Consider the following 15,073-nt stretch of genomic DNA (forward strand, 5'->3'; position numbering starts at 1 on the left):
GGGATTTAAAATGAACTATATTTAGAAAAGGAGTTTCCCATTGTAAGCACTGGTTTGGAAAGTCACTGAAAGACCCCTTGGGGCAGGCCCATCCTTTACCATCCAACAAAGAGAGAAAACATCCCTTATCCAGTGCAAACAGCCTTTCTTTGGTAGGTGGTGAAAGTGAAAGTGGAGTCGCTCAGTTGTGTCCTACTCTTTGTGACCCCATGGACTGTATAGTCCATGGAAATCTCCAGGCCAGAATATTGGAGTGGGTAGCCTTTTCCCTTCTCCAGCGGATCTTCCCAACCCAGGAGTCGAACTGGAGTCTTCTGCATTGCAGGTGGATTCTTTACCAACTGAGCTGTGAGGGAAAACTGTATGTCTCCACAAAAATTTGGACACAAATGTTCATAGTGCTTTTATTCAAAGTACATATTCAGACACACAAGACTATATATTGGATGATACATTTATATAAAATGCAAACACATCTAGAGTGAAACATATCTAGGTTGCTGCAGGTTGGGTATGATGGGAAAGGACAACCACAGGGATTATGAGAACATGCTGTATGTTACTCTGGTGCTGGTTTCATGGGCAGATGTGCTTTTTTGAAATCACCAAGGAATACACTTTAAATGGATGCAGTTTGTTGTATGTTCAGTATTCCTAGCCTGGTTGATAAAGCAGCTGCTTCCCACAGGACTTTGGGAGGTGGACGACAGGTTGTCCAAGGCTGAAGTGTTGGAGGAAGTGATGGAAAGAATCAAAATATTGGGGATGTGTTAATGGTCTTTCTAGTTTCAGAGATCCCTTACAAAAGAAAGGGGAACTCGGGCTACAGTGGGGAGTCTCCAAGCAGAGCTGGGAAGGACTGCAGTTCTTCTAACAGTGATGCTCTTCTCAACTGTGATGCCTGAGACCTGAAACCTTTGGTGATTGACAGCCCAATAAATCAGAACCCTACAGGTGGAGAAAGCTAACTGCTTCTGAAGGTTGAATGCCAACAATTTGAAATGGTGGCTTAGAATCAGCCTCCTGAGGAGATGAGACTATGCAAGCCAGCCAAGCAGTGCAGGCCAACTTAAACATGTTTCATCTGCATCTAAGCACACTGTTTCAGATGGCCTCAAGACAGCTCCTGGTCATTGTCAGAGAGGGGCACAGGCCAGTACAGAGACCAGTAAACAAAAGGCTTCAGGCTTAAGAACTCTCTAGATTCCCTGATAGCTCAGTAGGTAAAGAATCCACCTGCAATGCAGGAGAACCTGGTTCAATTCCTGGGTAGGGAAGATCTGCTGGAGAAGGGATAGGCTACCCACTCCAGTATCCTTGGCCTTCCCTAGTGGCTCAGCTGGTAAAGAATCTGCATGCAGTGTAGGAGACCTGGGTTCGATCCTGGGGTTGGGAAGATCCCCTGGAGAAGGGAAAGGCTACCCACTCCAGTATTCTGGCCTGGAGAATTGCATGGACTGTATAGTCCATGAGGTTGCAAAGAGTTGGACACGACTGAGGGACTTTCACTCAAGACAGTTGATGGTCTTTGTCAGAGAGGGGCACAGGCCAGCATGGAGACCAGTAAACAAAATGCTTCAGACTTGAGAACTGTCTAAATTAGCTGTCTAATTGTGTGTGAACTGGCTGAAAGCCAACCCATTGGTAAATGGAAGTATATTGCCAAAGAAACTGCAAGCTGGGCCTACAAAGCCAGTGACTGATCAGACCCTAAAGTACCCACCCTGCTGCACCAGCATTGGGTAGCCTCCCAGAAGGGTGAACCCTCAGAGTCTCACTTAAGGAGTGGCTCCAGGAGGTAGATGGGTAAGGAGACCTCTAGATAACAAAGCCAGTGGCTACAGAGGACAATGTGAGGACACGTGAGCCTTCTCCAGAGGTCTGATCATCTGTCTGATGATCTGACATCAGTGGCTGTCTGATGGGCCAACCAAGGACCTTGCCCCATTGCTGGGGGAGACTGCTTGTGTTCTTCCTAACCAGGGGGCTTCGTCTGATGCTGTGAACCAGAGACTGTATGTCCTCCGTTCTCTCCAACTGGTTGACTTCAGATCACCTTCCTGTATGGAGTCTCCCCTTCTTTCTTTTGGAAATAAATGTCTTCTAAGTTTTACCTGTGCACATTACCATTCAGCTAGAGATAGATCCGGAGAAGGCAATGGCACCCCACTCCAGTACTCTTGCCTGGAAAATTCCATGGACGGAGAAGCATTTTAGGCTCCAGCCCACGGGGTCACTAAGAGTCGGGCACGACTCAGCGACTTCACTTTCACTTTTCACTTCTATGCATTGGAGAAGGAAATGGCAACCCACTCCAGTATTCTTGCCTGGAGAATCCCAGGGACAGAGGAGCCTAGTGGGCTGCCGTCTATGGGGTCGCAGAGTCGGACACGACTGACGTGACTTAGCAGCAGCAGCAGCAGCAGAGATAAATCCAGATTCCCTTGTCCCTAGATGTCATTAGGTGTGACTGGCTTCCTGGGTGTGCGACTTTTTCCCACGGCCCTGTTGTCAGGACACGCTCCCCCCACCCCGCCCCCGCCCCACCATGCTTGATACAGTGCTCACCATTGCTGTTTGAAACAATCATATTTCAGCTCGTGTTATGTAAGTGAAGTATGATGGGACAATGGAGTCTGGGCAAAGGAGATGCACTGTGGTTGGCACACAGGTGCAGGGGCTCAGGCCCACAGGCATGGGAACATTGGGCAGTCTGAGGTGATGTGGGCCCTAACGGGGGACAGAGTGGGACCTGGACCCAGACTAGTCGTGGTGGCAGTGGCTGGAGCATGGAAGATATGGACACTGACCATCCATTTCTAACCACCTGTGGGCAATCACTGACTCACTGGACATGAGTTTGAGCAAGCCCCGGGAGACGGTGAAGGACAGGGAAGCCTGGCATGCTGTAGGCCACAGGGTTGCAAAGAGTTAGGCATGACTGAGTGACTGAACTGAACTGCAGGCAGTTCCCTAAAGTTGGCTCAGAGTCAGCAGAATGTATTCCTGTCCCCACTTTTGCTCTGCATCTTGCTGTGCTGTGACTTCTGCCTCCACCCTCTACTGAACTAAAGAACAAGAAGTGATGGGTAAGGATCAAAGAGGAAACGATGATGACACAGTGGTGCTGGCTAAGATGTTGGAGTACCGATGGCAGATAATGAATCCAGAAAAAGGACTGGGCTTCCCTGGTGGCTCAGACGGTAAAGTGCCTGCCTGCAATGTGGGAGACCTGGGTCAGGAAGATCTCCTGGAGAAGGAAATGGCAACCCACTCCAGTACTCTTGCCTGGAAAATTCCATGGATGGAAGAGCTGGGTAGGCTACAGTCCATCGGTTTGCAGAGTCGGACACGACTGAGCAACTTCCCTGGGAAGGGGGAAAAGTCAACTGTGTTGTGTAGCAGCTGCTCAAATGACCACAGAGGAGAGGGGAGAACAGGAAGGTAGATCCAAGTGCAGAGAGAGGAGTGTGGCTGGGCTCTGGAAGAAGGCAGTTGGTTCCTGCTGAGAGGGAGGTAGGGACACCACAAGGCCCAGAAAAGAGGGAGGAGAACAGTGTGGTGGACATAGGAGCAGAGCCACACACCAATCAGACCCAGGCCACTAGGGCCCACCCAGGCTTCCCCACAGAAAGGAGGCAGACCACCAAATCTGTCAAGTACTTCAATTCAAAACTGCAGCATATGAGGGGCAAAAGCTGTGCTAACCCTCAGGAAAGAGGGACACCCTGGTAGGGCAGCAGGGCAGGGCCTTCTGATGAGAAGTGGGCAAGGAGAACAAGGGACCCAGTGTGGAGCTTCTGGATTCAAGAAGCACCAGCTGCTTTCATGTGGGGGATGCTGTGTTCAGCCTGTGAAAGGGAGCAGAGTCACGGTGGAGCCCCCAGCCCACTCACACGAAGATTGGGCAAGGAGAGAACATGTCCCACTCACTTCAAAGGGTCTGGAACTTGTCAATGAAGCACTGCAAGACCACTGAAACAGAGAAAGCCATACCTAGGCATTCCAGGCACAGGGATTCAGAAACCCCCTCTTTCTCGTGGGACAAGCCTAACCCTGAAACTGGACCCCCCCCCCAAACCTAGTGATATCCAGCCCTGTGACTAACTCATCCACCCATCACTCAGGTTAAAAATAGACATGTTTTTCCAAATGAGAACAAGATGTGCAAGTAGTTCTCAAACTCCAGAATGTATCAGAATCATTCAGATCCTATGAAAACATGTCTACTCTCTGACTACCAGCAGTTAGAGAAAATAAATGTGGTATCTCTAAATTAACTAAAATAAGATCTCTAGGACTTGTTGGCAAAGTGCACATGTGGTTCAAACAATATATGTCTTAATGGAGAGATAGGTAGATAGGTAGGCAGAAAGAGGTGAAAATGCACAGAAGGCTCCAGGGCCAGGTCTGGCAGAGTCTCCTTCCACAAGAATGTTGATCCCTGGGTAGCAGCCTATACCCCCAGTCCCCCACCCCAACTACACATTCTGCACTAGGATGCCCTGGTCTCCCTCTGCCCAGGCAGAGGGAGATCTTTACCAAGTTGATCTTTAAGGTTGTCAATTTCTCTCTCCAGCACAGGACACTAGCCCAGCAGACAAGGGATAAAGAAATTGTTAGTATGGTCTCACCCTTTTGCCCTTCATCCCCAGCTCCCTCCCTGGTACTAAACCCACATCCCAAAGCCCATGGTTACATTAGAATGAGTCCTCCAGTGGAAAGGAAGTAGTCTACCACCTTGGAGGTGAGGCAGGGACAAGATAAGTGTGTTTAACCCGGACACCAACCCTGCTGCCTAGACAAGAGAGCATTACTTGAGGGCAGTTGTGTGCTCCAGGTGGTGGCTGCTTCATTTCCTCTCGGGACAGACGAAGTGGCCTCCAGAAAACTAAAAGAGAATATAAAATCCAACTCCCAAGCTCAGAAGACAAGCAGGAAGGGCCTAGCAGTGTGTGCAGCAAGGCAGTACCCCCACCCGTGGTCAAGCTGTCCCTGCTCTGCTCAGCAGCTCTGGGCCTGCCTTCCAAGGAGCCCTGGGTTCAAGCCAGCCCTGTCTTCACTGTCTCCTATGGGAGAACTGTTGGGGTAAGCAGAGAGGTCTGGGAACGAGGCTGGGGTCCTGGGAGTGTCTGAGAAGAGTTCTCCTGTGTCCTAGAAACCAAACTTTGGAGACTCACCTGAAGGTGGGGATGCTCTGGGCTTGACACTTCCCTGTGCCATGGCCAAAAGCAGTGAATTTCCTGGAACTTGAGAGGTCTTGGTATCCAGATCCCGAGTGTTGTATCCTCCGTGATGTTAGGACGGGCAAGATAGCTAAAACACACATTCCTGACTCATTAGGGGTGTGTGTGGGGGGGGGGGGATGGGGTGGGCAGCACAAAGTAGGGAATAGATAAGAAGTAAAAACCTAAACTCTTGGAACTTGTGTGTGTGTGTGTGTGTGTGTGTGTGTGTGTGTAGGGGCACGGTGAGGTAGGGAATAGTTAACAAGGAAAAACCTAAACTCTTGAGAACTGTGTGTGTGTGTATGTGTGTGTAGGGGCAGGGTGAGGTATGGAATAGATAAGAAGTGAAAACCTAAACTCTTGAGAACTTGTGTGTGTGTGTGTGTGTGTGTGTGTGTGTGTGTAGGGGCACGGTGAGGTAGGGAATATTTAAGAAGGAAAAACCTAAACTCTTGAGAACTGTGTGTGGGGGTGTGTGTGTGTGTGTGGGAGCAGGGCGAGGTAGGGAACAGATAAGTAAAAAGCTAAACTCTTGAGAATGCTCTCCAGAAGTCAGCCAGGGTGAGCAGTGGGGCTCTGAGAAAGCTCAGGGCCACTGCAAGGAAGGCAGCAGGAATCAGGAGCCACCCAACCTTGGAGGGATTAGTCAGTGCTCACTGGCTGCCAGCCCCCCCTCCACCAGCCCCACTGGGCATCCTAATGACAATTTCAAAGAGCAAAAGATCCCCTGCAAGCTTCAGGGTGGAGTGCGTGAAGGGGAAGGGGAGGGGAAGGGCGCCTACTCACTTGGCGCTTTGGGACAGGCTCTTTGCCTCGGTTGCCATCTCCTTGGGCCACCAGGTCCGAGTCCCTGGTCCTGCTGGCCCCTGGTGGCTTCCCGGTGTTTTGCTTGGGTTGTCTGGCCCCCGGAGCAACCAAGGAATACTTAGTTCTGCCAAGGACTGGCAGGCCCAAGATGGGAGGGAAGCTGTCTAGTGCCAGGGGACCCCCTGAGAGGCAGGCCTGGGGCTTTCTCCCCAGGATGACTTTGGAGATGGCGCCACCCGGCAATTTCTCCTGAGGGCCCTTCTTCCATGGGGTGACCTGGGGCAGGTGGCCGGGCCTGCCCCCTCGATTCCCGCTGCCCATGCTCGGCGCTTTCTTAGATGGCTTGTTGGAAGAAGAGATGTTGAACTCTCTTGTGAACTGCCTCTGCATGGTGGCAGCTATCGCGCGTTGAATGGAGCACAGGTAAGCACCCCCCCCTGCTGAGGGCAGCATGTGGGGGCCTGCCTCCAGAAGCATCCAAGCCCCCGGACTTGAGCTGGCCTCCTTCTTTGCAGAAGATGCCCACCTTCATGTGTGGTGTCTCCTGGAACTCATCCGAGGACAGGTCGGAGGGCTCCAGGTCGGAGGGCGGCCAGTCCAGTGAAGTCGGCCCCTGGAGACCCAGAGCCATGTTCTAGCAATCGCTCTCCTAGACCTCCCCGGTCCCCAGGCCTCCTCCCCCAACCTCCAGACGGCTGTGCCCTCACCACCTTGGAGTGCCCTCATCGGGGCCACTCTACCCGGGCCACGGTGGCCTGCACCACCCTGGGGACCCCACTAAGTGGGTCCTGTCCCCGCCGCTGCCCTCCCTGTGCCCTGGGGCAAGACCTGTTCCCAGTCAGACATACCTCATCATCGTCAGACGAGCTCATTTCTCAACAGAGCAGACTCCACAACCCTCACAGCCCTAGGTGCTAGAAGCCCTTGGAATGGGAGCCAAGACCCTACCCCTAGCAGCAGGGTGCATGCGTGCCACAGCCCACCAATCAGCGTGTACCGGGTACCCATTTTTTGAGGGCTCCCGCCAATGAGGATGGAGGGCACATGGTTCCTGCAGGATCAGCCGTTGAAGAGGTGGTTGTGGGGGAGGGGAGCCGAATTATAGGTTCCAGGCTCTGGCCCCACCTCTTCCGGTTCCTCAGTCTCAAGCCTTAGTTTCGGGTTCTTAAAACTGGGAAGTGGCAGCCCGTCCCTTTTGGCTTGTGGGGACTAAATGCACTGATGACTGTGAAGCCTGCTGGGGCAGAGAATAGTTGCAAGCTCTCATTCCCAAATGTAGCTAACAACCCGCTCGGTGAAGGAGCAGAGGACTCATAGGCAAAAAGCAGCGTTGGAAAGCTCTTCTGTGACAGGGCAGACAGGAAATAGTTTCTACTCTGTAGGCTAAGTGATCCATTGCAATTTGCCTGGCCTCCAGACTTGTGGAAGGACAGCTGCCCTAACCAATATGTAAACTAATCTGCTCCGACACTGTTTACTGGCTGGCTGCATTCGGGTCATAGGCCATAGTTTCCTGATCCCTGACTAAATCCAAATGGGAGGGAATTCTAATGCTCACCATCAATAATTGGGAGATGCATACTCAAACCACAAATCATTTTTTCTCATCAGATTTGCTAAATTTACCAAGGTCATGAAGAAACCAGTGGCTGTGTGCACTGCTGGAGGGGGGCATATATTAAATTTTGGAGGGACACTTGGCGTGGTTATCTGGCAGAATCTGTGCTAGCAAAGTGGGCAACATTCACTTCTGCTTCTGGTACTGCTCTTAAAGCCATACACCCCCTCCGGAGATTGAGCAGCGAGCTGGAGAGCGAGTGAGGGAGCCTAGCAGCCTGCCCGCCTGCCTACGCCTCCCCTCTGTAAGCAGGAGCCAGGGCCGCGGCCCTGCAGTAGCCCCAGTCCCTCCCTCGTCGTCAGGCCACAAGGGCAGCGCGTGAGCCAGGGGGAGGGACAGCGAGTGAGCGACAGAGCACCGGAAGGAAGCGGCCAGATTGTTGAAGAGCCCACGCATGTGGCTTTAAGGGGAAGCTGCTGGCTGCCCCCTGCGCCTTCCCCTCTCTCCCCTTCCCTGCTCCGCACCCACCCTGACTGCGGAGCAGCACCAGGTCAGAGCCTGCGGCCAAAGTCAGTACCAAGGAGCTCAAATCCAAACGCGATGGGGCCCCCGAGATTTCAGAAAAAGAACAGCAAGAAGCAATTGAACACACTGATGAAGTACAAAATGAATTAGAGACATAATGAATTTAATACTTTTGAAAGTAGGACAGAAATATTACCAACTCTACCAAACCTTTTTTTTTTTTTTTCCAGAAGAGGTTGGAATTGATTGCCCAAATCCCAAATTTTGGGGTGACATTTGTTAACCATCCACAAGTGTCTTCTCTGCTTGGGGAGAAGGATGAAGAGGTGCTGCGTTATTTGACAAGAGTTGAATTGACAGAATTTGAAGACATTACATCAGGTTACAGAATAGATTTTTTATTTTGATGAAAACGCTTACTTGGAAAATAAAATTCTCTCCAAAGAATTTCATCTGAATGAGAGTGGTGATCCATCTTCAAAGTCCACTGAAATCAACTGAAAATCTGGAAAGGATTTGACGAAACAATCAAGTCAAACAGAATAAAGCCAGCAGGAACAGATAGCATGAGGAACCAGAAAGCTTTTTCACCTGGTTTACTGATCATTGTGATGCAGGTGCAGATGAGTTAGGAGAAGTCATCAAAGATGATATTTGGCCAAATCCATTACAGTACTACTTGGTTCCTGACATGGATAACAAGGAAGGGGAAGGAGAAGAAGATGACGACAATGATGAAGAGAAAGTAGGATTGGAAGGTACTGGTGAAGAAGGGGATGAGGATGAAGGTGAAGAAGATGAAGATGATGATGAAGGAGAGGAAGGAGAGGAAGATAACTAATGGAACACGGATGGATTCCAACCTTTTTAAATTTTCTCCAGTCCCTAGGAGCAAGTTTCAGTCTTTTATTTTTTTTCTTCTCCTCTTGTGCTCAGTTGCCCTGTTTTTGAGGTCTCTTTTTTCCTTTATACCATGGTTCAAAACTTATTTGAGGGAGGAAATACCTTGAGCAGAATTCAGTGGGGAAATAATCTCTACCCCTTTCTGTTCCAAATTCGTTGTTATCCCTTATTGTCTTAAGAAAAAATGTATAGAATCAACACCACCATGTTCTGTGGGAAAAAAAGAAAAACCTGCTCCCTTAGCTCTGCTGGAAGCAGGAGGGTTCTAGGCCTCTGTATAGTTGTGCATAGAATTCTAGCTTTTTCCTCCTTTCTCTGTATATTGGGCTCAGAGGTTACACTGTGTCTCTATATGAATATGGACAGTTAGCATTTGCCAACATGTATCTACTTTCTTTTGTTTAAACAAAGAAAAACAACTTTAAAAATGGGGTTATAGAAGGTCAGCAAAGGGTGGGTTTGAGGTGTTTGGGTGGGATAAGTGGGCATTTTGACAACATGGCTTCTCCTTTGGTATGTTTACTTGTGATGTTTAATGGACATCCTTGCAGTTTAAGATGACACTTTTAAAATAAAATTATCTCCTAACAAGGACCTGAGCCCTGCCACTCAATGGGAGAATCAGCAGAACCTGTTGGATCTTATTTGCAATTGACATTCTCTGTTGTAATTTTGTTCCTGTTTATTTTAAAATTTTTCTTTTTGTTTCACTGGAAAGGAAAGATGATGCTCAGTTTTAAACAGCCTCCCTTTCTCTAATTCCCCCTTAACACGTCTGCGGGACACACAACCCGTCCCCTCGCCTTTCTTTCTGCCAAGGTTTATAGAAGCCCGAGAGTCTGAGGACCGAGTCTGGCCTCTGCGCAAGAAGCCAGCAGTCACGTGGTTTAAAGCTGCATCCTGCATCCCAGTGCCCCTCCCAGCGCCCCCAGCCGGCCACTCCCCGCCCCATCTTTGACTGTAACATGTCCAGGGGTTCTGCCTGCTCCACAGCACCACTAGCTTCCCTGCTCCAACTCCAAATGCTGTTTGTTCCTCCGAGGTAATTGCATCCAGCCTGGCTGGGTGAGCACCAGTCAGCAGGGCTTTCCCCCTTAGTCCACAGTCATTTGGCTTCCCCAACCACCACTAAGCCCCTGACAGGAACCACAGCCTCTCCTCAGAGGGTTCCAGAAGGAGATCCTTCAGTCAGCCCAGCCCTTTCCAGTTTTGATTCACTCAAAAGTGACTGCACTCAAACTCTGTTAAGAACCTGGAATGAGTTTATTTGCACCCAGCCCTTCCCAGACAACACAACTGCTGAAGAAAATAGCATAAATGTCCCTCTCTGTAATTCTGAGTACCCTACAGATGCAGGAGGGAGAATAAACCTGAATATTAGTACCAGCGTAGTGTCTTATGGAATTGTTATGAGGTGTCTCGCATCTCCTCTGTAATTTCCCTGAGGATGCCACACCATCCCAACAAGGCAGGGTCAGTAGCAGGTGTAAGCATCCTGTGTCGTAAACTGCCAGACTGAGTGGTTCAAGAATCAGTGTTTTTACTTTGGCTTTGAGGAATCTTCCAGTCTATTTATTTGGTGAATTTGATGATGATGAGTTTCAATCTGTATTTTTTATGTGTCTCCTAGTAAGAAGAGGAGGTGAGACTGTCAGTTGGAGAAGAGAAAAGAGATGTTGTGCCTTGGAAGGTCCCTAACTTTGCCTCTAAGGATTTGATATTTGAAAACTTCTAACCCGGATTTGTATAATGGGGCCTCTCTGATAGTGGCTTTGGGAACCCCTTTGAAGTTGAGAGCCCTCTCTTGTCAGGGCCATGAGGCACACTGGACTTTGATGTTAGACCAGTGAGAAAGTGAGAGCTGGCGGTGACTGGCAATGATCCATGGCTAACACGCCATTTCTCTGCCCTTCCTTTGCAGTAATCCATGGCTGTGTACTGAATAGTATTCCCTGCTACAGCTGGACTGGACTCCTCTTAGCCTTTTAAGCCAAGGTTCCTATTGTAACTGACAGCTTTCCTTTGAGGTGCCAGACAGCCGGGTCCCCGGGCCCTGCCATGTTCTTCCACTTCACCTCTTCTTTCTATTTCTGCCTCACAGTCCCACTGGCATTGACCATGACCTTCTTTTTTATTTTTGAGATTTTTATTTTTTGGTCACTTGCTTTGAAAAAACACAATCCAACAAGGCTATGCCAAATTTTCAGGCCTTTTTGAAGTATTGAGAATGGGGAGGGGGTGTTCTCTTTTCAATAATAGATAAAAACAGGAAGCAAAAAGTAGAAACAACGGAAAGCAAACGAATGCACACACTTTATCTTTTCTTGTTGGCAAAGCAAGAGGGCAGTTTTGAGATGTATTGTTTGGTGAGTCACTGATTGGTGAGTGGCCAGAAGCAAGTATGAAGGTGATGCTGCCAAAGCAGAAGCTAGTTTCTTGAGAAAATCCAAGTCACACAGTGGAGCATTTTAGGAGACCCTATGCTTGGAGATTTAAAAAAAAAAAAAAAAAGCTTGGATCCTCAGCTTGGCTCAGGGAGATGCTAAGTTAAGGTTGTCAAGTCTCCATGGGAAAGCCTTCTTATTTGCAGCTTTGACCAGTTTCACGGCTGCTTCCCAAGAATCCCAAACTGAAACAACTAAGGGTCTCCATCCCGCCCCCACCCCGAGTAATTATTTGCATCACAAATAGGAGGTTCCCTCATTGACATTTATTTACAGATTAACTACTTGAGGTTTGAGTGGTTCTGAAAACTTCAAAAGGTATTAGAGCCACCCAGCTTTGAGAGACCTTCAGAGACTGGGTAGGAATTTTATATGAAAGGAGACATTTGGGTCCAGAAGACAGGTAGGACCCACTTTTTGTAAGAGGAAATCGAGGCACAGAGAAATGAAGGGACTTTGCCAGAGGTCCTGGGGCTGTTTCGTGGCAAAAGTCAGGCTAAATTCAGTGTCTTCTGAGACCCGATCCTTTTCACAAATGGATTCAATCTGTTCATGTTCATTCCCGGAGACAAGTTTTTTGATGTTCAGGAGAAAATGAATAGTTAGTATTAGAGCGCCTTTGAGGTTTTTATCCCATAGAAAAATACTCGAGGATGGGGTGGGCAGGGATTGGCAAAGCAGAAGACTCTAGTCCTGCCCCTGAACTGAGTGCTTCTGCTGACGATAAGAGTCATGGACACCTGTTAGCTTCTCAGCTTTCCTGGGAGTCTGGAATTAGGCATGTGAGTGCGGAAGTTTAACAGGTGCCAGAGATGACCCTTGTCATCAAAGAAGTTTGGTAAACAAAAATCTAACTTGTGCATGAACATGAAACCTTTATAAAGTCAACCAAGGCTATGTAAAATAATTAAAATGCCTACTTTATCAGGTAGCTTGTCTCACTGTAAACAGAAAGATTTTTTTCCTTCTTCAGTGAAAAGATTTTTTATTGAGTGTAATTGTTACTATTAAAAAAAATTACCCTAATACTCTGTTTACTTCTGGTGAAACAAAACCAGTCATTAGAAATGGTCTGTGTCCTGCCCTACCCCTACCCTACACTGAAATGGTTTTCCTGAAAAATCCCCACATGCACACACACACACACATGCCTCATTTCTCTTAAGCCAAGAAGTTTGCTTTTCCTAGATGCAGGATAGATCACTTTTGGTTTCGTTTATGTTGGTTTTTTGTTTTAATCATTTGGCATTCACATGTGGCTGTCAATATGTGCTTTTTTTTTTATTAAAACAAGAAGCTTGAAAAAAAAAGTATACAAGTTTCTTTGTTACAATAAAACTAAATGTGTACACACACACACACACACACAAAGCCATACATAAGTATCAACTAAGCCGTCAAACAATCCTATGATTGAACTATGTACTATTATGTCCTTCTATAGGTGAGTAAACAGGCAGGAAACTGAGAGGGTCTGCAACTGCTCAGGGTCATTCAGCTTGTGGGGTCATAAGCAACAAGACTGACCTCAAACTAAAAGTATTACAACTGAAAATGGCCATTCTCTCTATAACTCACTGCCTGGCACATCTAGAGAAACACTGGTATCTCATGTGTATAAGGACACATGCCCAAGGATGTTGGTGATAGGAAAAACTAGGAATAATCTAAATTCCCATCAGTAAGTAAATGGATAAATGCAGTGGGTCATAGTCATCTAGTAGGTTAAAATGCAGGGAATGACACTGTTAAGTTGATTTCAAAGCAAAATGCAGAACAGGACATAGAGTAAGCTACAGTTTGTAAACTCCCCTCTCTGCACACAAGTCCTGCATGTTGTTTGTGTGTGTGTGTACATATATATATATATATATACATAACTAAAAGTATTTTGTAAAAGTCTGCAAGGACACACAGCAAACATCTACCACTGGCTGGGGGACAGAAGGGGATGAAGTGGGGTGAAAATGTCAATGGTTTATCATATTTTTCTCTGCACTTTCTGGTTCCAAGCTTCCCAGAGCTGAGTGCCCTGACATCAGAGGAATGGCTCCTTCCTGGGATTCTGTAAGACCTTTGACTGTCAACAATTTCCCATCTCCTAAAGGCCTTCCCTCTTCCTCACCTCCCTTCCTCTCTTTTGCATTCAGACTCCTCTGTGTAACATGGCCTCTCCCCGACACACCCTATTCTGGATGATTTCTTAGAAAAGAAGCCTGGACTGTGTGAACACCTCTTAACCCACCATTATCTGATTCCCCTGATGCTATACCTAGAAGCTTATCCTGCAAAAGAAGGTTACAAAACAAGGTTACAGAGCAGAGCAGATTGGGTACATCAGAAATTCACACCATCCTATGTCAGGCAGACCCTGGCAGGGCCTGCCCATCTCTGCTTAAGTCCTCTCGGAGCCCCACAATGACACTGATGTCAAACACATTGAAAGGGTTAAGGAAGGACAGAGCAAAGACTCATGTAACACCAGCACCCATCTTAAAAACATTAATGATCACTGTTTTCATTCCCTCCTTCCTTCCCCCTTGGAGAGAATCCTCAGGGCTGTTTTCACACCTTCTGTGCTCTCTCCATCCCTGGGACTCTGCTGCCTGCTTCCTCCCTCACCTTTAGCAGAAGACCTTGCTCTTCACTTCCTTGACTACCTTGTACCCAACAATTGCCCCTGCTGTGACCCCCACCTCTCTGCCCTGTTCCCATCACCCACAAGCCTGTGTGTTTCTACCTAAGGCTCATCCTTTCACTTTGCCTTTGGCTCCATCTGCTGCTGCCTTCAGAACTGACTACATTTCCTGCTCCTGCTCAACTAGGTCTTTCTCATTTTTTTCTCTCATTCAAAGCAAGAGTTGTTTTGTAATTTTTACTATACGGGTGACATGTGCACATGGTAAAATTCAAATAGTGCACAAAGTGAGTGTGAGTGAGTGAACTGGCTCAGTCGTGTCTGACTCTTTGCAACCCCATGGACTGTAGCCTACCAGGCTTCTCCACCCATGGGATTTTCCAGGCAAGAGTACTGGAGTGGGTTGCTGTTTCTTTCTCCAGGGGATCTTCCTGACCCAGGGATCAAACCCAGGTCTCCCACATTGTAGACAGATGCTTCTGAGCCACCAGGGAAGCCCAAATAGTGCACAGTGGTATACAATGAAAATAAGTCTCTCTTTTAACACTCATCAGGGGCTCAGCACCAGTTGGTTCCTGTCATGGGCAAGTTGAACATTCAGAGGTAACAGTAGATGAATCAGGGTTGGTAAGGGGGAAGAGCCTTTATTCTTGGGCCTCCATCTGGGCCTATGGGAACCATCTGTGCACAGACCCCTCAGGATAGTTTTAGGTAACTCACGACAAAAGATGGCTAACATCAGCTGGCCAAATCAGTTTGTCTACTTGTTTGTACAGTGCATCTTCTGTGCCTGGATGTTTTTTGCTGGTTTTTGCTCCCAATCCTCAAATCTTCATACTTCATACCCACTACCAGCTGTCCACCCACAAGCCTCCACTATAGACTTCTTCCTTGTCAAAAATCTTCTAGTCCTTTCCCTTCAGGCCTCTGACCAAATGACCAAGACATTAGGCACCTCCAATATCTATTA

At 48.0% G+C, this 15,073-nt stretch overlaps 1 pseudogene; it reads left to right on the plus strand.

Moving 5' to 3' along the window:
* The first annotated feature begins 6,486 nt into the window (after positions 1-6,486).
* On the plus strand, positions 6,487-8,959 carry LOC102282455 (protein SET-like; annotated as a pseudogene).
* Positions 8,960-15,073: the final 6,114 nt, after the last annotated feature.

Source organism: Bos mutus, chromosome X, assembly GCF_027580195.1.
Source record: "Bos mutus isolate GX-2022 chromosome X, NWIPB_WYAK_1.1, whole genome shotgun sequence".
In the NCBI taxonomy this organism is placed as follows: Eukaryota; Metazoa; Chordata; class Mammalia; order Artiodactyla; family Bovidae; genus Bos; species Bos mutus.